At 39.9% G+C, this 21,644-nt stretch overlaps 1 protein-coding gene across 5 annotated transcripts in view; it reads right to left on the bottom strand.

Moving 5' to 3' along the window:
- The window catches only part of VGLL4 (vestigial like family member 4), a 160,072-nt gene that overhangs the window by 61,173 nt on the left and 77,255 nt on the right, over positions 1 to 21,644 (bottom strand). The window lies entirely within an intron of this gene.

Genomic DNA, 21,644 nt, shown 5'->3' with positions numbered 1-21,644 from the left:
GGCCCCCTCAAATAAATGTTCATTATAAGAAAAATTAGCTTCTATGCAGACAAGCACAAGGCGAGGCCATGAGCCCTGCCTTCTCCCACTTCCAGTCAGACTGCTACCACTAGAGTTCTCTTGCATGGAAATTCTATAGCAGCCTCCTCTCCCAAGCCATGCTAAAGCAAGTGTGGGCTTTATTTTAGAGGCAATGGGGAGCCAATGAGGACACTCAACCGGAAAAGCAACATACTCACAAGTTTACGTTGCCATCTGCACATCTGCCCTTGGTGGTCAGCTTCACCTAGAATTCCATCCCCCTCTTCTGCTAATCCTTATCCCCAGGCCCCAAACACACCCACCCACAACTTACTCTCTGTAAAGACTACCTTAATTTACAACATGCATGATGCCTAACTAGCTTCTTATACAATAACTAGTACTGATGATAAAGAAAACATACTAGACTGTCAGCTCCTTGAGAAGAGCAGTTTGGGTCCCCTGCACCAGACACAAAGCCTGGTGCTCAAATATTCATTGGATGACCTACAGGTGCCATTAGTATGGTTCATCACCAAACTAAGGGTATTTGGCAAAATGTTTTCATGTATGCAAATCACACATGTAGGACTTTGCAAATAATCAAATGAATGGAATAAGAGTACAAACAATATTCTCCCCTTCAAATCTCCAAGTTGTATAATAGCTTTATTAAGATATAATTCATATACCACACAATTTACCCATTTAAAGTGTCCAATTCAATGTGTTTTAGTGTAAGCACAGGGTTGTGCAACAATCATTAGAATACTTCTTCCCCCCCCCCCCAAAAAACACTGTACCCTGTAGCAGTCACTACCCACACTATACCCCCTCTCCAGTCTCTGGCAACTACCACCATACTTTTTGTTTCTTTATAATTGCCTATTCCAGATACTTCATATAAGTAGAATCATATCTGTGGCTTTTTGTGTCTGGCTTCTTTCACTCAGCATAATGTTTTCAAGGCTCATCCATGTTGCAATATATATACCAGTACTGCATTCCTTTTCATTGCCAAGTCATATTCCATTGTACGGGATTTACCACATCTTATTTATCCGTTCATTGGTTGAGGGGTATTTGCATTGGTCCTTTTTAGGGGGGAGGGCTATTCTGAATAATGCTGCTATGGATGTCTGTGGACAAACTTTTGTGAGGCTATGTTTTCAGTTCTCTTGGGTGTATACCTAGGAATGGAATCACTGAGTCAAATGGCAGCCCTAAGTTTGACATTCTGAGGAACTAGCACACTGTTTTCCTAAGTGTCTGTGCCATTTACAATCCCACCAGCAGCATATGAGGGTCCCAATCCCTCCACATCCCTGTCAGCCCTTGTTACTGTCTGTTTTATCTTAGCCATTTTAGTAGGTATGAAGTATTTCGCTGTAGTTTTAATTGCACTTTCCTAATGACTAATGATGTTCAATCTCTTTTCATGTGCTCATGAACTATTTGTATATCTTCTTTGGAGAAATGTCTATTCAAGTCCTTTATCCAATTTTAAATTGGGTTACTATCTATGTTATTGTTGAGGTGTAAGAGTTCTTTATATGTTCTGGATACAAGTCCCTTACCAGATACAGGATTTGCGCAAATTGTTCTTCCAGTCTGTGGACTGCCTTCTCATTCAAATCTATTATTACCAATTATCTATTCCATGGCCTTTAGACTTGGTAACAAAAGACGCTTACACAAAATCTGACCCTCATCTTACCTCTTTTACAAGGCATGCAAATTTTATAACAAACGCTCTTTTAAAAGCCATTATCTTTCCATCCTGTTTCCTTTTTCTAAAGATTTTATTTATTTATTTTCGAGAGAGAGTGTGTGTGCGTGAGCAGGAGTGGAGGGGAAAGGCAGAGAGAGGGAGAGGAAGAAGCAGGTTTCCCACTGAGCAGGGAGCCCGATGTGGGGCTTGACCCCAGGCCTCTGAGATCATGGCCTGAACTGAAAGCAGATGCTTAACCGACTGAGCCACCCAGGCGCCCCTCCACCCTGTTTAGTAATAAGCCAATCTATGCTGAATGACAAGGACCCAGCTATTACTAAATACCCACCAGGGTAGCAAACTCCAGGAAAATAAATAATAGTGATGTTCACCACAGACATTCTGCCATTTTAGAAATTCAATCCATCCTCCCAAAGCCTTGTTCTAATGGTTTTACAAAATAAAGAAATATAATGTCATGCTATTAACAGACTGCAGAATGTACATGCATCTTGCCAACCTATTTTCTTCTTTAAAACCATGCTGACAATGATTGTTAAAACTGCTCCCATGCTAGAATGCTCCTAAATTGTTTTAGCCTTGACACAAGGTCAACGGGAATTAGACTAACGAAGAAATAAAACAAAACTGAAACATTTTAATTTGGGGCCTACTAGACTATATTAGATTTTTGGCAAATAAAAATGGATGAGTGGTTGCAACCAGTGGCATTTATATTTCACTATTAGTTCTCCAGGGTCCACATTCTCTCTGTGCCATTAACCTTCAGGGTCTAGTTCTCTGTCAATCTCACTTCAACCATGCTTTCTCAGGATTACAGATCAGTAATTCCAGAGCACATTATGGCACAGACACAGTCAAATCAGAGAGACAGATGTGAGCTCATGTAATTGAGAGGCTTCCATCTGTTCCACTGAAAACCGAGGACTGAGACTCTCGCAGTTTCTAATACTCACTCAGGGCTATTCAGGCTCTAGATGGCCCATATACTTAAGCGCTCAGTAGTTCAGCAAATTTCTTACATGGCTGAAGTTCCTATCTTTCTTGCCAAAGGTGGATGGGCATTTATTGAAGATGCTCACATTAGACCTATTACAGATCCCCAATGTGGCTGAAAGCACAGAGGTGATAATCCCAGATGGAGAAAGTGACATCACCTCAGACATATCCAAATCCTAGCTTCCACATCAACCCACACATCATCAAGTTTCCTCACTGAGACAGCAGATTATCTACTGGGATAATATCAAGGCACTGCAGACTTGCTGGAAGGAAAAGAAGAAAGAATCCACAAAGCAGAAGCAGTAAAGGTTTTTGTTTTAGCAAAGAGTTAAAAACAGGTGTTGTATACAGAAGAGAAATTGCATTTTTTAATCTCAGGATTTTCTGTAAATTGCTAATGAATATTTCTAGGACTACTGAGATGAAGCTGACTCTATGTGACAAATGCTATTACTGGAAATTTGGAAATAAATTAACTTTCACTTAAGTACAATCTTGATCTACTGAGCTCCTATTTGGAGCAGCAATGGTTCTCAGTTTACTTTTATCAATTCATGGAAATTCTCCTTTTTGTTTCTCATTCAGTCCCTCCTATTCTTCACTTAGCACAAGGCTTTTAGAAGTGTGGTCCCTGGACCAGCTGCATCGGAATCACCGGAGACGCTTATTTAAAACGCAGGGGCGCCTTGGTGGCTCTGTCAGCTGAGTGTCTGACTCCTGGTTTCAGCTCTGGTCATGATCTCATGGGTGGATTGTGAGATGAGTACCAAGTCAGGTCCCACGCTCATTGGGGAATCTGGTTGAAGATTCTCTCCCTCTGCACCCTGCCCCGGTCACACACATGCACATTCTCCCTCTCTCAAATAAATAAATCTTTTTAAAAAAATAATAAAGTAAAATAAAATAAATATTCCTAGGCCTGACCCCAGTCCTAATGAAAAAGTGAGGAACCCTAAAAATTTTAAGTCCAGCATGCTCCCCAGGGGGGGTTCCTACATTTTGCTTGAATCTTCTCTTGTGCCCCTTCACTCTCAAAGCTGATCAATGATATGATTAAGCAATACTATGATCAATCGAACATTTCCAACAGCCTAAGGGACGTTGCAGCAGGAATTGGTGGAAGGGAAAAACTGATGACCACGAGTATCTGAATCCTCAAGCATCCAGTCAGGAAATTTCTGAACAGCTGGGGTTCAGAGAATAGAGTTTAGGCTCTCTCCATTACCACCAGCCAACAATAACATGTAAAAGAGCTAAACATAGCCTTCAGGAGAGCTCATCTCTGTTTTCAAAGACATATTTCTCTCACTGTTTTTAATGTTCACTTCTTCAGATGTTAGAATGTTTAAGTTAAATGACCCTCACTGGTGCCTCAGTTTCCTTACATGTAAAATGGGCATACCAAACACCTGTTCCCTTATACTCTCTTTAATGTGCATTCTGCCCTATACTTCCTATATGTCTTTTGCATGACAAAATAACTCGTCCCCACAAAAGCTTTGAACTATGCAATAAAGCTTCAAGATAGTCGATAAAAGCCATATAGATTCTTCTGATCATCAGTTTGTAAATTTCTCAAAGCCTAGAAAAACAAAAGGGGAAGGAAAGGGAGCAAAGAGAAACTTCTACTTTAACCCCAGTAACTAGCCTTAACTTGCTCAGCAGGAAACGGCTCGCCTTCTTCCAACTAGCTCCTCATGTTTAAACTGAGGCCAGCTACAAAAGCACTGTGATCACTCTCTGAGAGGTCACAGCAGGTAAACTGAGGACAGCATTAAGACCTGCTCAGCATGAATGGTGTCAGTGGAGGGAGAAATAAAAATCCTCTGGTGGATCTGCTTGGAAAACATTTCACTTCATTCTGTAAATACTTACAGCATAAGAAATAAAGTAAAACTAATTAAGAAATAAAGTAATAATTTAGGGGGAAAAAATCACGTGCTGACTTCTAAAGGGTTCTCTCTTCCAAAACTTCAGAAGTACCAGAGGCTTCTCCTTTTGTCCCAGATTGTTTCCCAAATGCTACTTTCTGACAGAAGGGTGCACTCAGGAGACCTGCATGTTGCCATGTGTGTCAGATCATTCATCTGAGGCCGTACATTTCCTTTAAATCCTACAAGCAGGCCTTCTAAGTAGGATTGCTAGCATTTGGCAGTCTTATCTTATCTGACCCCATGACGACGTAGAACAAAATTACAAAACACTTAGTTTATAACCCATTATGAGTTTAGGTTGAATGACATTTGGTTCTGAAGTCTTTCAAAGTACAGTCTTAAAAATGTCAAAGACCACCTATCCATTTATAGCCATACAGACAGATAGAGATATGGACATAGATACATATTTTTAAATTTATATATAATGTGTTTCTATTTTATATAATATAATTTCCTAAGTATAGATATGTATCCATAGATAGCCATGTGAAATTATAGATCTGAAATAAAAAAGCCAATTTCATTGCCATACACACAGAAACGTGTATATAAAACTTCATACATAAACACAAAATCACCACATCTAAAGTGTAAATTACTCCAGAGCAATTCACAAACAGTTATGGCTCTGTGCAACATATAAATAGGGGAACAAAGCCAAATGGAGTAAAGACAAAGCCAGAGATTGTCAGCCTACCTGTAAGCAGCAGAAATTATCACTCAGATACTCAAAATAAACCATGCTATTGCACTAGAGAAGTTATACTCCTGGGCTGGGACCATGACACCTTGCTGGGGTTCATATGCTAATCAGCAAATAAAATGGCATGTTTTCTCTTGCTTTTTCATAGCTGAAGAAGAGTGAAGAAGGTGTTGTAGTCAGTATACTGTTCAGCCCAACCTTCACCCAGGAGCTATTACACATGTATGTGTGTGTGTGTGTGTGTGTGTGTGTGTTTTTAACAGACTTATTTATTTGAGAGGAGAGAGAAAGAGAGTACGTGAGCAGGGGGAGGGGCAGAGGGAGAGGATATCCAAGCAGACTCCTATGGAGTGTGGAGCCCGATGCAGGGCTCAATCCCACAAGTCATGAGATCAGGACCGGAGCTGAATTCAAGAGTTGGACACTCAATCGACTGAGCCACCCAGGTATCCCTCTATTATTGCTTCTTAAAAAATACTATTGTTTGGATAAATAAAACGTGGTATACCCATACAAGGGACTGTATTCAGCAATCAAAAGGAATGGAGTACTGACTGATACATGCTCCAAGACAATGAACCTTTATCATGCTACATGAAAAAAGCCAGTCACAAAAGACCATATACTATATGATTCCATTTATATGAAATGTTCAGAATAAGCAGATCTATAGAGACAGAAAGTAGACTTGGGGGTTACCAGGGCCTGGTAAGAGAGGGATGGAGAGTGACTACTAATAGGTACAAGGTTTCTTTGGAAGGTAATGAAAATATTCTCAACTTAGATCATGGCAATGGTTGCCCAACTGTGAATATACTAAAATCGGTGAGCTGTAACATTTTACAGGGGTAAATTTTGTGGTATGTGAACTGCATCTCAGCGAAGCTGTTTAAAAATCCTAGGTTTTAAAATAACTATCGTCTTTTAAAAAAACTATAGCAGAAGGATACCTGGGTGGTTCAGCTGGTTTTGGTTAAGCCACTGCCTTCCGCTCAGGTCATGATCCCAGAGTCCTGGGATCGAGTCCAGCGTCAGGAATCCTTACTCAGCGGGGAGCCTGCTTCTCTCTCTGCCTCTGCCTGACACTCTGCCTGCTTGTGCGCTCGCTCACTCTCTCTCTCTCTCTCTCTGACAAATAAATAAATAAATAAAATCTTTTCTTTAAAAAACCAACTATAGCAGAAACAGAACCAACAATGAGGCAAGTAAATAGGGCAACTTTGTATTTTTCCAAGATTCTCAGTAAACCCTGGGCATTATAAGAATTAGTTAACCAACTGTCACAGCTGCAGTGGTAACTAAAATGAGGTAAAATGAGGTGGCAGGGAAATTCTGAATACACACACACAAAATGTGCAAAGAAAGAAAGAGAAAGCCCTACACACATACGACACAAAATCAAAGCAATAGGAGCCCTCATATGGGTGGATGAGTGTTTAAGTGTCATTCATATTACCAGGGGTTCTCTTGTTCCCCTCTTATTAATTAAAAGATAAGACCTAGGAAAGGCAGGAACCTGAAGTTTTGTTTCGTCATGACATGTAAAATCTAGCATAGCTGGAGATTTCATAACATTAACAAGGCAGTAATAAGTATTTTAAGGTGCCATGCATATTTCCCAAGCTGTACTCTAAACACCACTATGACAGCTATGAGCTGTGATGATCCCACCTCTTTAAAGGGAATGGAAGAGTCATGCTACAGAAAAATCACTTACAGAAAAATTAAGTGGCATCCCCATCTTCCACAAAGTGAAATGAAAAACGGGTTGCTAGAAGGTCACAAACAGCCACTGTACTGTGTGACATACAAATCAGTGAGCAAAGTGGAACACGATAAAGTCAAAGCCAGAGATTGCTGGTCTACCCAACAGACCCAACTGTTATTTGATAACAATCAAATTATCTCAGCCCTCTAGCATAATGGCTCTATGATCTTGAATTATCACACATTTACTTAGTGCCTGCCATGGTCACAAACAATGAGAAATGCTACTGGCAGAAGGATACAACAAAGATGGTGTTCTCCATGCCCTCAAGTAACTTGTACTTTAGATGTGATGATTTCCTATCTAGAGGCAGTGAAAGTGAATTTGAAAGTTTTTGTTAAACATACAATTGAGTCTTGTCATTTTTCAAAGCGTCATTCTAGAATGATGCAAACCTACCTATTCCAAAGAAAATGGTCACTGATTAAAAGGTATTTTTCAGGGGCACCTGGGTGGCTCAGTGGGATAAACCTCTGCCTTTGGCTCAGGTCATGATCTCAGGGGCCTGGGATCAAGCCCCACATCGGGCTCTCTGCTCAGCGGGGAGCCTGCTTCCCCCTCTCTGCCTGCCTCTCTGCCTACCTGTATCTCTCTCTCTTTGTCAAATAAATAAATAAAATCTTTTTTTTTTAAAAGGTATTTTCCTGGGGCGCCTGGGTGGCTCAGTGGGTTAAAGCCTCTGCCTTCAGCTCAGATCATGGGGATCGAGCCCTGCATCAGGCTCTCTGCTCAGCAGGGAGCCTTGCTTCCCTTTCTCTCTCTCTGCCTGCCTCTCTGCCTACTGGTGATCTCTGTCTGTCAAATAAATAAATAAAATCTTTAAAAAAAAAAAAAGGTATTTTCCAGCTGTACTTGTGGAACTGGCTTTAGAGTAACAGGAAAAAAAGAGTTCATCATTTTATAGACATACCTACACAGAATTGTGCCTGGCAAACAGCACTCTACAAGTGTCCTATATATATGGAATATATAATATGTAATACTTAAACATGTATATATACATGTATATACAATGTATACACAATATATATACAATCACTAGCCACCATATAAAACAGTCAAAAGAATGTACCTCAGACCTTAAAGGCAACTTAAAAAAAAAAAAAAAAAAAACAGCAATGTTCTGAGAATGACATCACCATAACGTTAGGTTAAATGTGTAATTTTCCAAGGTAATTATTTTGAAGACAAGTTTGAACACTTTACTTATTCAGATATATAAGTTGTTACATTTGTTTGCTTTTAATGTCATACTCTATTTACATTAAAGATAACAAAATACAAGGTGATATAACTGCCAAATGAATATTACAGGCTATAAACCCTTCACAAGAGGGGGATATAAACATTGTCATACATGAAAGAAGACGAGGCATCTTGTTAGACATTGAGGACTTAAAAGGTTACACACAGTACAATTCCTGCCTTTAAAAAAGTTTTAGATAAAGTTTCACAGAAGGAGGATGAGCCACACCCTGAAGGGTATATAGAATTCATCTAGCTGGAAAGAAGCAGGAAGGGCATTCCAAATTGGGAAATTAAAAGAACCTACCAGAGGGAATGGCTGTGCAAACCAGAAGAGAAATCAAACTGGAGCGAGGAGAGCTTAATCTCTGAGCTTTAATTTAACAGGCCAGTGGTTGGATGAATCATTACTAAATACAAAATAAAGCAAAGCAACACTACACTAAAGGAAAATGTTCCCCAAAAAAGAGTCCCCTGTGCCACGTTGGTGTTTGTTCACATCCCTCAATCTGGCTGCCTGCTGATTTCCACGGCTTGGATTTACCCGTTTGGAAAAACAACCCCCTTTTTGACAATACCAAAATCACTACCTCTGCTTGTAATTTGACAAGGAACACACAGATTCCAGCCTTTTAGATGATCAACCCATCGAAAGTAAAGAATACGTCTTTTCGCACAAAATACCAAACAGCAGTGTCATACCAAGTATTCCCACAAGTAACGCATTTTAAGTTAACAATGAAAAACACTTTAATATTGTCCAGAGATCTCCAGCATGACTAAAATTTTATAAGACCAGCTACACAAAGTATCAGTGAGGATGTATAGTTCCTGGAACCATTATACAACACTGGTAGGAGAACAGGATGGTACAACCACTTTGGAAAACAGATGAGAGTTTCTAAAAAAATAAGAAGAATAAGAAGAGGAAGAGGAAGAAGAAGAGGAAGAAGAAGAGGAAGAAGAGGAGGAAGAAGAAGAGGAAGAGGAAGAAGAAGAAGGAGAAGAAGAAGAAGAGGGGCCCCTGGGTGGCTCAGTGGGTTAAAGCCTCTGCCTTCGGCTCAGGTCATGATTCCAGGGTCCTGGGATCGAGTCCCACATCAGGCTCTCTGCTCAGCAGGAAACCTGCTTCCCTCTCTCTCTCTCTGCCTTCCTCTCTGCCTACTTGTGATCTCTCTGTCAAATAAATAAAATCTTTAAAAAAAAAAAAAAGAAGAAGAAGAAGAAGAAGAAGAAGAAAGAAGAAGGAGAAGAAGAAGAAAGAAGAAGAAGAAAGAAAGTGAAACATACCAATGACCCAGCAGGTCCACACGTATGTATCCAAGAGAAAGGAGTGCATTTGTCCCCAAAAACGCTTGAACAAAAATATTCAGAGGTCGTACCACCAAGTGAATGAATTTAAGAGCTATACTGCTAAAAATGGTTAAGATAATAAATTTTAGCATATGTGTATTTTGCCATAAAAAATGTTTGAAGCAATTTTATTCATTTAAAGCAATTTTATTCATAATAGTTAAAAACTGGAAACACAAATGTCCCTCAACCTTAGACTAGATAGGCAGATTGTAACATACTCCTACGATGGACTACAGCCCAGCAATACAAAGAACAAATCACTGATCCATACAACATGGCACTCAAAAACATGCTGAGCACAAAAAGTTGAAATCAAATGATTCTACTTATATGAAGCTCAAGAGTAGACAAAACTAATCTATAACTACAGAAGTCAAAATAGCGGTTATCGTTGGGGGATGTGTATGGCCTATCCAAGGAAGCATAAAGGAATACTCTGGGGTGATAGATATGTTCTGTATCTTGACTTGGTTTGTTCTTACAAATGTTATAAACAGGGAAAAATCATTATAAGCCATGCCCTGAAGATTGCACCATCATCAATTATGCCTCAATAAAAACAAAGTAAGAGAAACAAAAATCAAACAGGTAGAACACCCCAGTAGTCCTTTATCCATATGAAGCCCAAGGCTTGCATTTTTATCTAGTCCTCCCCAAATATGCTTTTCACAAAGTAAGAGCTCACAATAAAAATCTCCCCCTAGGGTATTGTAAGATCTATTTTATTCAGGGCAATAACTTTAAAGGTCTGACCAGAGTCCTTTAAGAAGAGCATATAAATTGATTTCCTGAGCCTTTCTAAAACTCACTGATTTTTTTTTTTTTCTTTTTTTTTTTTTTTTTTTTTTTTTTAGAGGAGGGAGAGAGGGAACTAAGAGAGACAGAGGGAAGGGGAGAGAGAGAATCTTGAGCAGGATCCACACTCAGCATGACATAGGGCTTGATCTCATGACCCTGAAATCATGAACTAAGCCAAAATCAAGAGTTGGAGATTAACCAACTGAGCCACCCACCAAGGCACCCCAGGTGCCCCAACATTCACTGACTTTTTTTATTCTAAATATATTCAATTCTTCTAAGAATGCAAACAAATAATTTGACCTTTGTTAATTAAAAAAAAAAAAAAAAAAAAAGAGGGGCGCCTGGTTGGCTCAGTCAGTTAAGCATCCGCCTTTGGCTCAGGTCATCAGGGTCCTAGGATCAAGCCCCACATCAGGTTCCCTGCTCAGTAAAGAGCCTGCTTCTCCCTTTCCCTCTGCCTGCCACTCTGCCTACTTGTGCTCTCTATCTCTATTTCTCTGTCAAATAAAAAAATAAAATATTTTAAAAATGAATGAATGAATGAATGGAAAAGCGGGGGGGTGGGGGCTGGGTGGCTCAGTCATAAAGCATCTGCCTTCAGCTCGGGTCATGATCTCGGCGTCCTGGGACCGAGCCCCGCATCAGGCTCCCCGCTCAGCGGAGAGCCTGCTTCTCCGTCTCCTACTTCCCCTGCTTGTGTTCACCCTCTCACTGTTCTGTCAAATAAATAAAACCTTACTTTAAAAAAAAATGAAAAGGAAAAGGTGATAATGCTACAATAAATGTTAGGTTCCAATATAAAAGCCAGGTATAATGGAGTGAAGCAGTCTGATTCTTTGACCATAGGAAAAAAAAAAAAGTAAAAGGGGTGCCTGGGTGGCTCAGTCATTAAGTGTCTGTCTTCAGTTCAGGTCATGATCCCAAGATCTGGGTTCAAGCCCTACATCGGGCCCCTGCTCAGTGGGAAGCCTGCTTCTCTCTCCCACCCCACCCCGCTTTTGTTCCCTCTCTCTCTGTCTCTGTCAAATAAATAAATAAAATCTTAAAAAAAAAAAAAAAAGGTAAAAGACCTGACTTCTCATATTCCAAAGGAAATTTTCCAAAAGTTTCTTTGATGTACTTTAAATCCTTCACAACACCATGAGGGAAATAAATCTGTACTTTGAAGCTTGAAGCTTAAAAATAAAAGTAGTCACTTTTTAGGTATGATGCAACTATTCTAAATAGTAAATCAGCTAACAGACATCAACCTGTTAATAATGACACTTCAAAATCTTTAATTATCTTCTTTATTTATGTACCTGTTCACAGTCCATCTCTCCTGCTAGAACGTAGACTCCAAAAACCCAGGGATACTGCTGTTTGTTTTGTTAAGAGCTAAGTCCCCAGCACATAAACCAGTGCCTGGCACACAATTAAATATTAAATTATTATTAAAGTATTTTAAATATTTAATATTTAATATTAATATTTAATAAAGTATTAAGTATTAAATATTTTCCCATAAATGTTCAGTTAGTTAATAGACAATCCAGAGTATAGTAATTAGAAAACAAAAAGAACGGGGGCAATTATTTACAACCAACTCGTCCACTTGTTAAGTTTCTCTATAGAAACAGCCTTAAACAGTTTTCTTTCTTCCCCTCTCCTTTGCCAGCTGCCATTCCTTCCTCTAAGGACATTCTAAGAGTTAACTTTCTTGTGTTACCAAATAACTGACAATCCCTGGGTTAACCACACAATTTCAATGTTTCTTTTTACTTTTTTTTTTTTTTAAGATTTTATTTATTCATTTGACAGACAGAGATCACAAGTAGGCAGAGAAGCAGGCAGAGAGATAGGAGGAAGCAGGCTCCCCGCTGAGCAGAGAGCCCCGACTCGGGGCTCGATCCCAAGACCCCGGGATCATGACCTGAGCCGAAGGCAGAGGCTTTAGCCCACTGAGCCACCCAGGCACCCCATCAATGTTTCTTTCTTTAACAAAAAGACCCTGGAGTAGATTCATACCTAAGCAGACACCACGATGCTTGGAGCTAAGAACAAAGAGATGAAAGACAAAGTCCTAGCCCTCCCAGAGCTTACAGAAAGGCAGACTGAGGAGTATATAACACAGTGAAATAAATTCTCTGACAAAAGCATGCTCGGCATGCCACGAGAAACTACAAACAAAACATCTAATTCAGCTAAAAAGGCAGGAGTGAGGAGGGTCACTTTCAAGGAGTCTCTGCACTTGAGGGACTAAGAGAAGTCAAGAGAGAAAGGGCAGGGGACACGGATTTCAGAGAGAGGCAATGGTTCACTCAAATACAGCTGACCCTTGAACAACATGGGTTTGAACTGCTCAGATCCCCTTGCATGCAATTTTCTTCCAGTAAATACAGTACAGTACTGTAAATATACTTCCTCTTCCTTACAATTTTCTTATTAACATTTGCTTTTCTCTAGCTGACTTTATTGTGAGAATATAGTATATAACACACAGGATATACAATACATACATGAATCACTCTTTTTGTTATATTATCAGTAAGGCTTCCAATCAACAGTAAGCTATTAGTAGTTAAGTTTTTGGGAAATCAGAAGTTATACACATGTTTTCAAGTACACGAAGTGGGGGCAGTAAAGGGAGGGGTGGATAGCACCTCTAACCCTCAGCTGTCTATGAACTGTAGTTTGATATATCTGGGCTACAGGGTGTGGGTGAAGGAATAATAAAAAACAGGGCTGTAACAGTAAATAAGGGATGGCACTCTGGTAATACCATGGATAAAGGCTTATAAGAGAACAAGATTAGAGGCGGGGTCAGTTGTGGGATTATTTTAGGAATAAAGAAGAAAACTGATAGAGACCTAAGAGAAGAGTTCCTAGTATGTCTTCAACTCCTCATTCTGTTCTTTGTTCCCCAGTGACCATTCTTGCCCAGAGCTTCACTTATTCTCTCTCCCAAACTAGTATCACCAGCAATGGCCTCTTGTCTGAGCTCTAGACCCATATATCCAATCCTATAATATTTAGCTCTTCTTCGAAATTTTAAAGATCCTTCAAACTCAACATATCTGAAACTAAACTCATCATCTCATCCCAGAACCCAGTCCTCTCTCTGTATTTCCCATCTCTGCAAAGGGCAGAAACTTCCTTCCACTCACCTGGACAAGCTAGAAACCTAGGAGGCACTCTCCATGTCTTCTATGTCTTCTCTCTCATCCCCTACTCCAGCCTCTCCCCATGTATTGTCAGTCTTCTCTCTAAATTTTTCTTCTACTCCTCTCCTTTTCCATGACCGCCACCACAATCTGAGTGACTACCATCTCTTGCCTAAACCAGTGCAGCACATTCACATTCTCTCCTATTTCTACAATCTCTCCTTCTTCCCTTCCAATCTGTTCTCAAGCTGTAACCACAGTTTGTCTTTAATGTTTATCAGCCTGCCTCACTCTTTCATACCCTCCTACCAACACCAGGAGCTCCATAAAGCCCCTGTACATTTTGCTCACCACATGCTCACCAGCGCTCAATTCCCAATGGAGTGCATATTCAAAGAGTATTTGAGCCAAAGGATATAAGAAGTTTAAGATTTTGGAAGGAGTCAACACCAAATGGTATTAGGAGATTTAACTAGGTAAGGACTGAAAAGTGTCCACTGAACTTTCCACTAAGATATCATGGATTCGTGGCTTCGTCCAGAAATCTTCAGTGGAGCTGTGGGAGCAGAAATGAGATGATGTGAGATGACAGTGGATTGAGGAGAGACTGGACAGAAGGAAGTAGAAACAAGTTGACCACATTCTTCTAAAAACTTGGATGGCAAAGATAAGAGTCTAATACTGCAGCAGGAGTGGGAGGCAAGATTTAGGGATGAGTTTGGTTTTGTTTTAAAGTTGGCAAAAACTTGTACGCTTAAGCACATGATAAAGAGAAAGAACCAGGAGAGGAAGAAGGGGAAATCAGAAGCAGATCATGGAGAAGTCCCTGAGGCCCGAAGGGCTGGTATCTATGAGCACCAATAGAAGAATTAGCCTTTCAGGGAGCCTAAGGGAAGGGGAAGAAGGATGGAGGTGGATTCAGAAGAGTCTGCAGGTGGAAAAGCAAGATGTGGTGGTTCTTCTATCTTCTCCTTAAAGGATACACAAGAGTTCTTCCAGGTCTACAAGAAGGCCCTCTCCCAATCTGTGTTGGACAAAATATAGAACCAAGTGAGTGTGTACGTGCATTACATTTATTGCTGGACACCAAGAGCAATGTCCGATGTCTGCTGTCGGTTCTAGAACTCTACTCCACCTCCTCCCTCCCCAAATCAGCCATCTTTCACCAGTATAAAGCCTCTCAGAGAAAAAGGGCTCCCATCGTGGTCTCCAGAAACTAGTGGTCATTGTCACCGATTCTGAATCCAGTAGAACAGTGCTGGAAAACTTTTTATAGGTTTTATCCTGAGAAGGACTACTATATTCCATCTCTTTTGCCCTCTGCCCAACAGAACTTAGAGCCTGGTACAGCCGCTACTGGATATTCCTTTAAGAAAGCTACTCAAAGCCCTCTTCAAAGCCCTCTCATGGGTGATTTTAAGCACCGGCAAAGAGGTCATAACTTTTCAGCAGAGAAATAAAACAAGAGTTTTCTGTGGGGTCAGCCAACAGTTTATCAGTTGCTCATCAGAAAAAAATAATCATTTAAAAGGACACACATAGTAAGAATGGGAGAAAATGGGTACCGGAAAGAGCTGCTGACATTAAAATAAAATTTTAAATTAATCCCCTGCCACTCTAACAGTGCTGCCATATAACGGAAGACGTGTTTGTTTTCAAAGGGGGAAAAAAAAAGGTCCAGAAATTTGCACTCATCACTCCCTGAACTGTTATCAGGGAAGAAGCATTGGCTCGCTTTGTCCAGCTGGATTTGGGGTAGTGTAAACAACTTTGCTAAATTGCTTGGCAGAATGCATCTGCAACAAATCATTAAATTCTGGAATTCACTCTATTAAAATCGAATCATTAGCCAAAAACAATTAACAGGCAGCTATTTTCATGCAAAGCAGATATAAAATAAAAATCAAGAGCCATACATATGGATGATTCTTTTTCATTCATAATTTTAGATGGTGCATAATGCAGATGATTGTTTCAAATCTTTGTTGCCCTCAGACAGCCACCTCTCTACAATGTAGAGTATTGTTTGAATACTGGAACAACTTAAGCTTTTTCTGTGTATCTAAAAGTCCCTGGATTAACATCCAAAGAAATCTGGCACTGTAACAAAGTTGACTTGTAGCAAGTCTCAGCCTTTAAGCAAATTGCTTATTAATGCAGAACGAAAGCCCTTGTTCAGACCCTAATTAAGCTATGTATCTCCTCGAGCATCCCCCACTTTGCACTCTCCCAAACTGCAGAGTTTCTCAGATATACAAGTTCCCATTATGACCTGCAGGGTAGAAGGCTTTCAACAGGTGAGGAAGACTGTGAACAAAACACTGACTGAAAAAAAAGTTTGGACCAAAGCATCACCAGCTATGTTTAGTAGACAGTGAACAGCAAGTGAATGAGAAGGACGCTAGGGCGTCTGCATATGTTCCACAGCCAAGATTCCCACACTTGAAGATAAGCTGGCTTCACATGGAAAAGACAGGGACATCTCCACTATAAAAAACCTCAAGCAAGACACAAAAGAGGGCATAGGAAATAATTTCAATTGGGCTCAAAAAAAAAAAAAAAGGAAAGGAAAGGAAAAACACACAAAACTAAGTTAATTTGTTTAGAATTGCACATAGAGGTAGTAGAGATAGGAAGAAAAGACATATTATAATTGTGATGACCTCTTGGGGCGAGGAGGAATTTGACAAGGAGAGAATACTTGAAAGAGGTGAATTATTTCCTGACCTGGCAGTGATCATAAGGTTGTTCGTTTTCAAACCACATGTGTGTTTTATGCATGTTTATGTACATATGGCATATTTCATAATAAAAAGTATTGCAAGAGAGAGGGACAACCCAAGACTTAATATATTCCAGCATAGCACATGCATTCTATATACCTTTAAGAGAATGGATACTGGGTGGGAAAAGGACAGGACTGAGTTTTCTGTGATGACTTACTAAATATATTTCAGTTTGTTATGTTTACAGACTTCTTTGTTAACAAACAAGTTATTAAGAGTTCAGAAATATCATATAAATTAGCCACAAATTAAAGGTAACTTTAAGAATAGATTTTCTACTTTATTTAGGGTAAATAACCTTTCACCTAGTAGTAATTTGCATTGTTAGGATTTAAACACATTCTGTACACAATACCCTGAAATTGTAACAATCTACAGTATTCTTTAAAAAAAAAAAGGAAAAAAGAAGGCAAGATAACAAAGCAAACTGACAGAAAGAATTCCTTAGAACTTAGCAGAACATGTAACATTTAGGAAGGCAAAGAGAGAACAAATGGAAAAAGTAAAATCATTTTCAGACTCTGCTTTTAAAAATTAAGCGTCCATGGTTGGGGTTTCTTTGAGGGGAGGGATAGGGGGCTGACATATGAGTTAAGAAATAAAAGAGGGATTGCCTCTTGATCTCAGGGTTGTGAGTTCAAGCCCCACCTTGGGTGTAGGGATTACTTAAAAGTAAAAGCATGCGGGAGAGGGACTATTCTATAGCACAAACTGATGCTGAGGAGCCCGGCAGGGATGCCGCTAACAAACTCAATATCCGACAGGACACGGAGGCACCACTAAACACAGTCGTTGAATAAATGTCAGATGCGGAGATAAAACAGAGCCAGAAACGACCCATGGTTAGACCGGTTTTATACATTTGTATATATGCAAAAGTGCGAAGTCTGGATCTAATTTCTTCAGACAAAACCAAGTTTTCTGCAACACCCTCACAATTGAGCAGAACGAGGCTATATTGAGAGGTTTTGAATCTTCTCACAAGCCACGGGGTATTTCTTGTATCTTATGGCGTGTTTAAAAAAATCTTCACAGCAACAAATCCCAACACCCTAAGAATAGAAGGCCATGCAGACAATAGGGAAGGAAAGGAGGAAGGAAGGAAGAGAAATCTCCCTTCTAAAACAAAGCCATGTGTAAGCTCCAAGAGATAAACAGCCAAGTAAAATAATCTTTCCAGAAGAGGGCAGAGAAACAAGGGAGGGGAGCTGGAAGGAAGGAGGATATAATCACACCTTCCCTTCACAAACTGTAATTAGAAGAAATACAAACTGGCTGGATCTCTTGCAGGAGATCTCCTGGGCTCACCTAGGCATGTTTTACTAATCAAACTCCTCTCAGCCTCTCCCCCAACCACCTCCCATTCCTCTCCCCCAACAACCGCCCCCCTCCCCCCGCCACCCCTCTTTCCTCTCCCCCCCAATTTTCCCCTTCCTCTCCCCCCCCAACTCCTCCCCTTCACCTCTCTCTCCTGCAAACAAAATTCTAAAGTAAAATGAATTTCCACAGCAAAATAGTTGCATATGTTCGACTTCAGAATACACCCCTGGATCAAGAGCTGGTCACTTGATACACAGGGCTGGAACAGAGGCGGGTTCAAATGGCTCTGCTCTGTGGCCTTTTCACCTTAATAGTACCCAATGCTCTAAGTTTCCTTGATGCCTCTGAACTCATTAGACAAAGAACACTAAACTGCTTGCTGGTTAGACTGGCAGAAAACAAAAGGAATCCCGTCACCCAACCTTACTCCTAATTCTGAAAAAGTCTCACTCAACAACTTGTCTGCATTTTCCTTTCAATTCCAGAAAATTAATTTTAAGCGTACCCTGTGATGAAATAAGTGTAATTATGTTCTAAAACAATGAGTAGCTCAAAATGTGAGGAACTTAGAATACTCTCCTCTTAAGCTTTCAGATGATCACAATATGCAATTTATTCTTACTTTCTCCCAATATAAATCGCACTATTAAATTAAAAGGGGAGAATTCTTCTACCAAATTACACACTAATGGCTCTTAACCCATAATTAAAGTATCACTAACAGCAGCTTAAAGCCACGGCCAACCATGAGCACATTTATTAGGACCTATGTTTTCAGCACCACGTAATTATGTAAATAGAACCGTCAGCCATCTTGAGAAAAATCAATGGTCTAACCAGTTCTCTACTCCCTTGGGAAAACACTCTTTGTGAACTGGCATTACACAGGGCCTCCTCCTCTGCACAATCAGAAAAAAAGTAAAGCAAACCTAAGTACCAGAGCAGCAAGGAGAACAAATTCCAACAAGGCTGGTCACCTAGAGTTCTCATTACTCTCTTTCCTGACATCACAACAGCCTGGGAATCTAGACCAGCAACTGGCTTCAGGGCAATGAGGACTCCAGGACAGGCTCACTGTACACTGTAATCTCAGATGTCCCCTGCCACCCCGTGCTGGAAGGGTCCCCAAGACCGAGCACAGTCCCTATCACTGACAAGCTAATAACAAGACATAAAATGATCGTGGAGAGGCAGTAATGCTACAGAAAAATCAGAGACTAATGAAAACCACTCAGTCCTCACAACAACTCATTTCTGCTACAAACTTTCTGAATCAACTTGAACAGACAATTTACCTCTCTGGGCCTTGGTTTCCTGGGGAGGGTTGGCGGGGGGGGGGGGGGAGTCAAATGTCTAAGATCTACCTAAGGTCCTGTACAGCTCTACAATAATTAGATAATTAGAGAATACAAGATGTATATATAATGAAGTACTAAATTATACAGTAGTGACTACACTGCTATCGGAGAGATTTCATGGGGTTTTTTTCAGTCAGCCACTTTCTGGGAGCCAAATCAGGCACCGTGGCAGGATTCAGGATCCAGTGGTGACCAAGGCAGAATGCCCTGCCTCCTGGAGGCTTTCAGCCTACTGGCGGAGTATGCTCAGGAGTTCACAAGGGAAATGAAGGCTGAGGTTGGCCTATGACCTTTTCATGAAGATAGAGGCAAAACTGGGATTCAAATGGGTATAACATGAACATGCAGTATGGTCATGAACCATGAGCTGGTTGACTGTTGAGGGTTGTGGTAATAAACCATGAGATTTTTTTGAACAGACTCATTAACACAAGCAGAGTTCTGCTAATTTGCTCATTACCAATGAAAGTGATGGGTTTCCAGAAATTAGCCAAACTGAGATTCTTTCTGACATTTGCCAATCTCCTTCTCCTACCCAATGGATCCCACCCCAAGCCTATTTGCAGTTAATTTTTTCCTTTATTTTCTTTTTCAATTATGCTTACAGACTAGTATGGGGAAAGTCCGATGCCAGAGAGCAGTCACCGAGCAGAGTCCGTATCTGAACCATTTAGAGTTGCTCTAAATGTAGGACTTTAGGAAGGCCTTGTACGCTGCAAGATAACCGGCTTAAAAAGATCTATTTGTGTATATGTTGCCAGAGAGGCTGAAGAATGACAGTGCAGACACATGGTTTATTTGGCAGAGTAGAGCTGTGAACAACAGAACCAGGGAATATGGTATAACTAACTTGGAGAGTAAGAATAACCACCAACATCTTCATTGTTAAAACTAAAACTTCAGATAATTGTCCCTTATTCTTAAAGAGATGTAAATAAAGCCTGCCTGTGCCCTAAGTGAAATTAAATGCTGCCTACCAACTGTACATTCCATTTTCCAAATAACTTCCCTGGAATGCTGGTGAGCTGCTATGCTTAATATGAATACTTCCAGAGAACTGGATTTAAAGGAACAGTAATGGTTCCAACTTTTCTTACCAAAAAAAAAAAAAAAAAAAAAAAAAAAAAAAAAAAAAAAAATTCCCATCTGAGATTTATGCCCATCCTCAAAACAGCCCTTTGAGTTCAGAACAGATGTGTGCAGTGTTTATACTAAGAAAACCACCAGGGCATAAACAACCCACTAAAAACACCACTCAAGTTTTGCTGCGCTTTTCTTCATTTCCTGTGTATTTATTTTGGTGTTAAAATAATGTTAACTTTCATAGCAAGGAAAAGAGCAGCAGATGTTTAAACCAAACAGACTACAGCAAATCATCCTACATATCTACTCAACTTTCAAAATCAAAGTTTCTTCCCCCAAATAAAGAGGGAGACTACAAAGCAGACTACTCTCAAGTATATTACAGACTACAAAACAACAAATCAACCTGGACGAGCTTTCCATAAGCTTTTCCTCACCACCCTGCAACTGGAAACATACAAAATTAATGTGGTATCAATTTCCTTGCAGTCCGTCTATTCCTCAGTTAGGCTGATAATTACGTTTTGTTTTGTTTTGAAAAATATCATATTACACAATGACAAAGACAAGCCAACAGATATTGCCTTAAAAGTCTGTGATTTCTTATTCAGTGAAGAAAGAAATGTTTTTTAAAACTGCAGTATGTTAATTTCACAAGAAACAAGCCCAGTTACTTGCTGCTGCCCAGTCACCATCCTGAAGAAGTCTGCCTTTAAGATGAGTGACTTCAGAAGATGATTTACTTAAAGCAGCAGATTCAAAGAAAGCCATCCACCATAATTCTCATCAGTAAAACAAGCAGGAGTTTAAAATATATATATACCTTTTTTTTTTTTTTTAAATCTTAAGTACGAAATCCTTATCCAGAGTTTAAAAAAAAAAAAACAGTATGAATGAGATTTCATTTTCCTTGAAGGGGAAAGGGTAAGTTTCCAACTGATTAGGCAACAGGCCTGAAATTTTACATGCAAGTTTCTTCAATGTTTTCTTTTTCAAAAGAAACGTTCAGTTCACTATTAAGAGAAAACATGGAAACTGGTTCTACTGAATCAAAAAGGAGATGTCTCCTCCTCGATTTGTATGTGGTTACAACAAAAAACACTCCTCCTGCCAAGCTAAATTCCCCCGGAGATGCCTCTCTGGCCACTCAAACCCAGGCCATTACCACTTTTTCAAATTGCACGTAGATAATGTTTCCAACAGATTAAGTAGTTGCTTTTTCTCTTCTAACTACTAACAGACAGTTCGAAATGCTACAGGGCAGTGGAGAAACACCTCCTGGTTATAGCAGGAGGTAATAATAAGAATTCAGAGTAGGTTCCTTTCTTTCTTTTTTTTCGTTCTTCCTTTCTTTCAATTTAGCTTTCTGGTTGGTGTGTTGTGCAATCA

The sequence above is a fragment of the Lutra lutra genome, chromosome 1 (assembly GCF_902655055.1).
Source record: "Lutra lutra chromosome 1, mLutLut1.2, whole genome shotgun sequence".
Taxonomy (NCBI): domain Eukaryota; kingdom Metazoa; phylum Chordata; class Mammalia; order Carnivora; family Mustelidae; genus Lutra; species Lutra lutra.
This window is presented reverse-complemented; position numbering and strand designations above follow the sequence as displayed.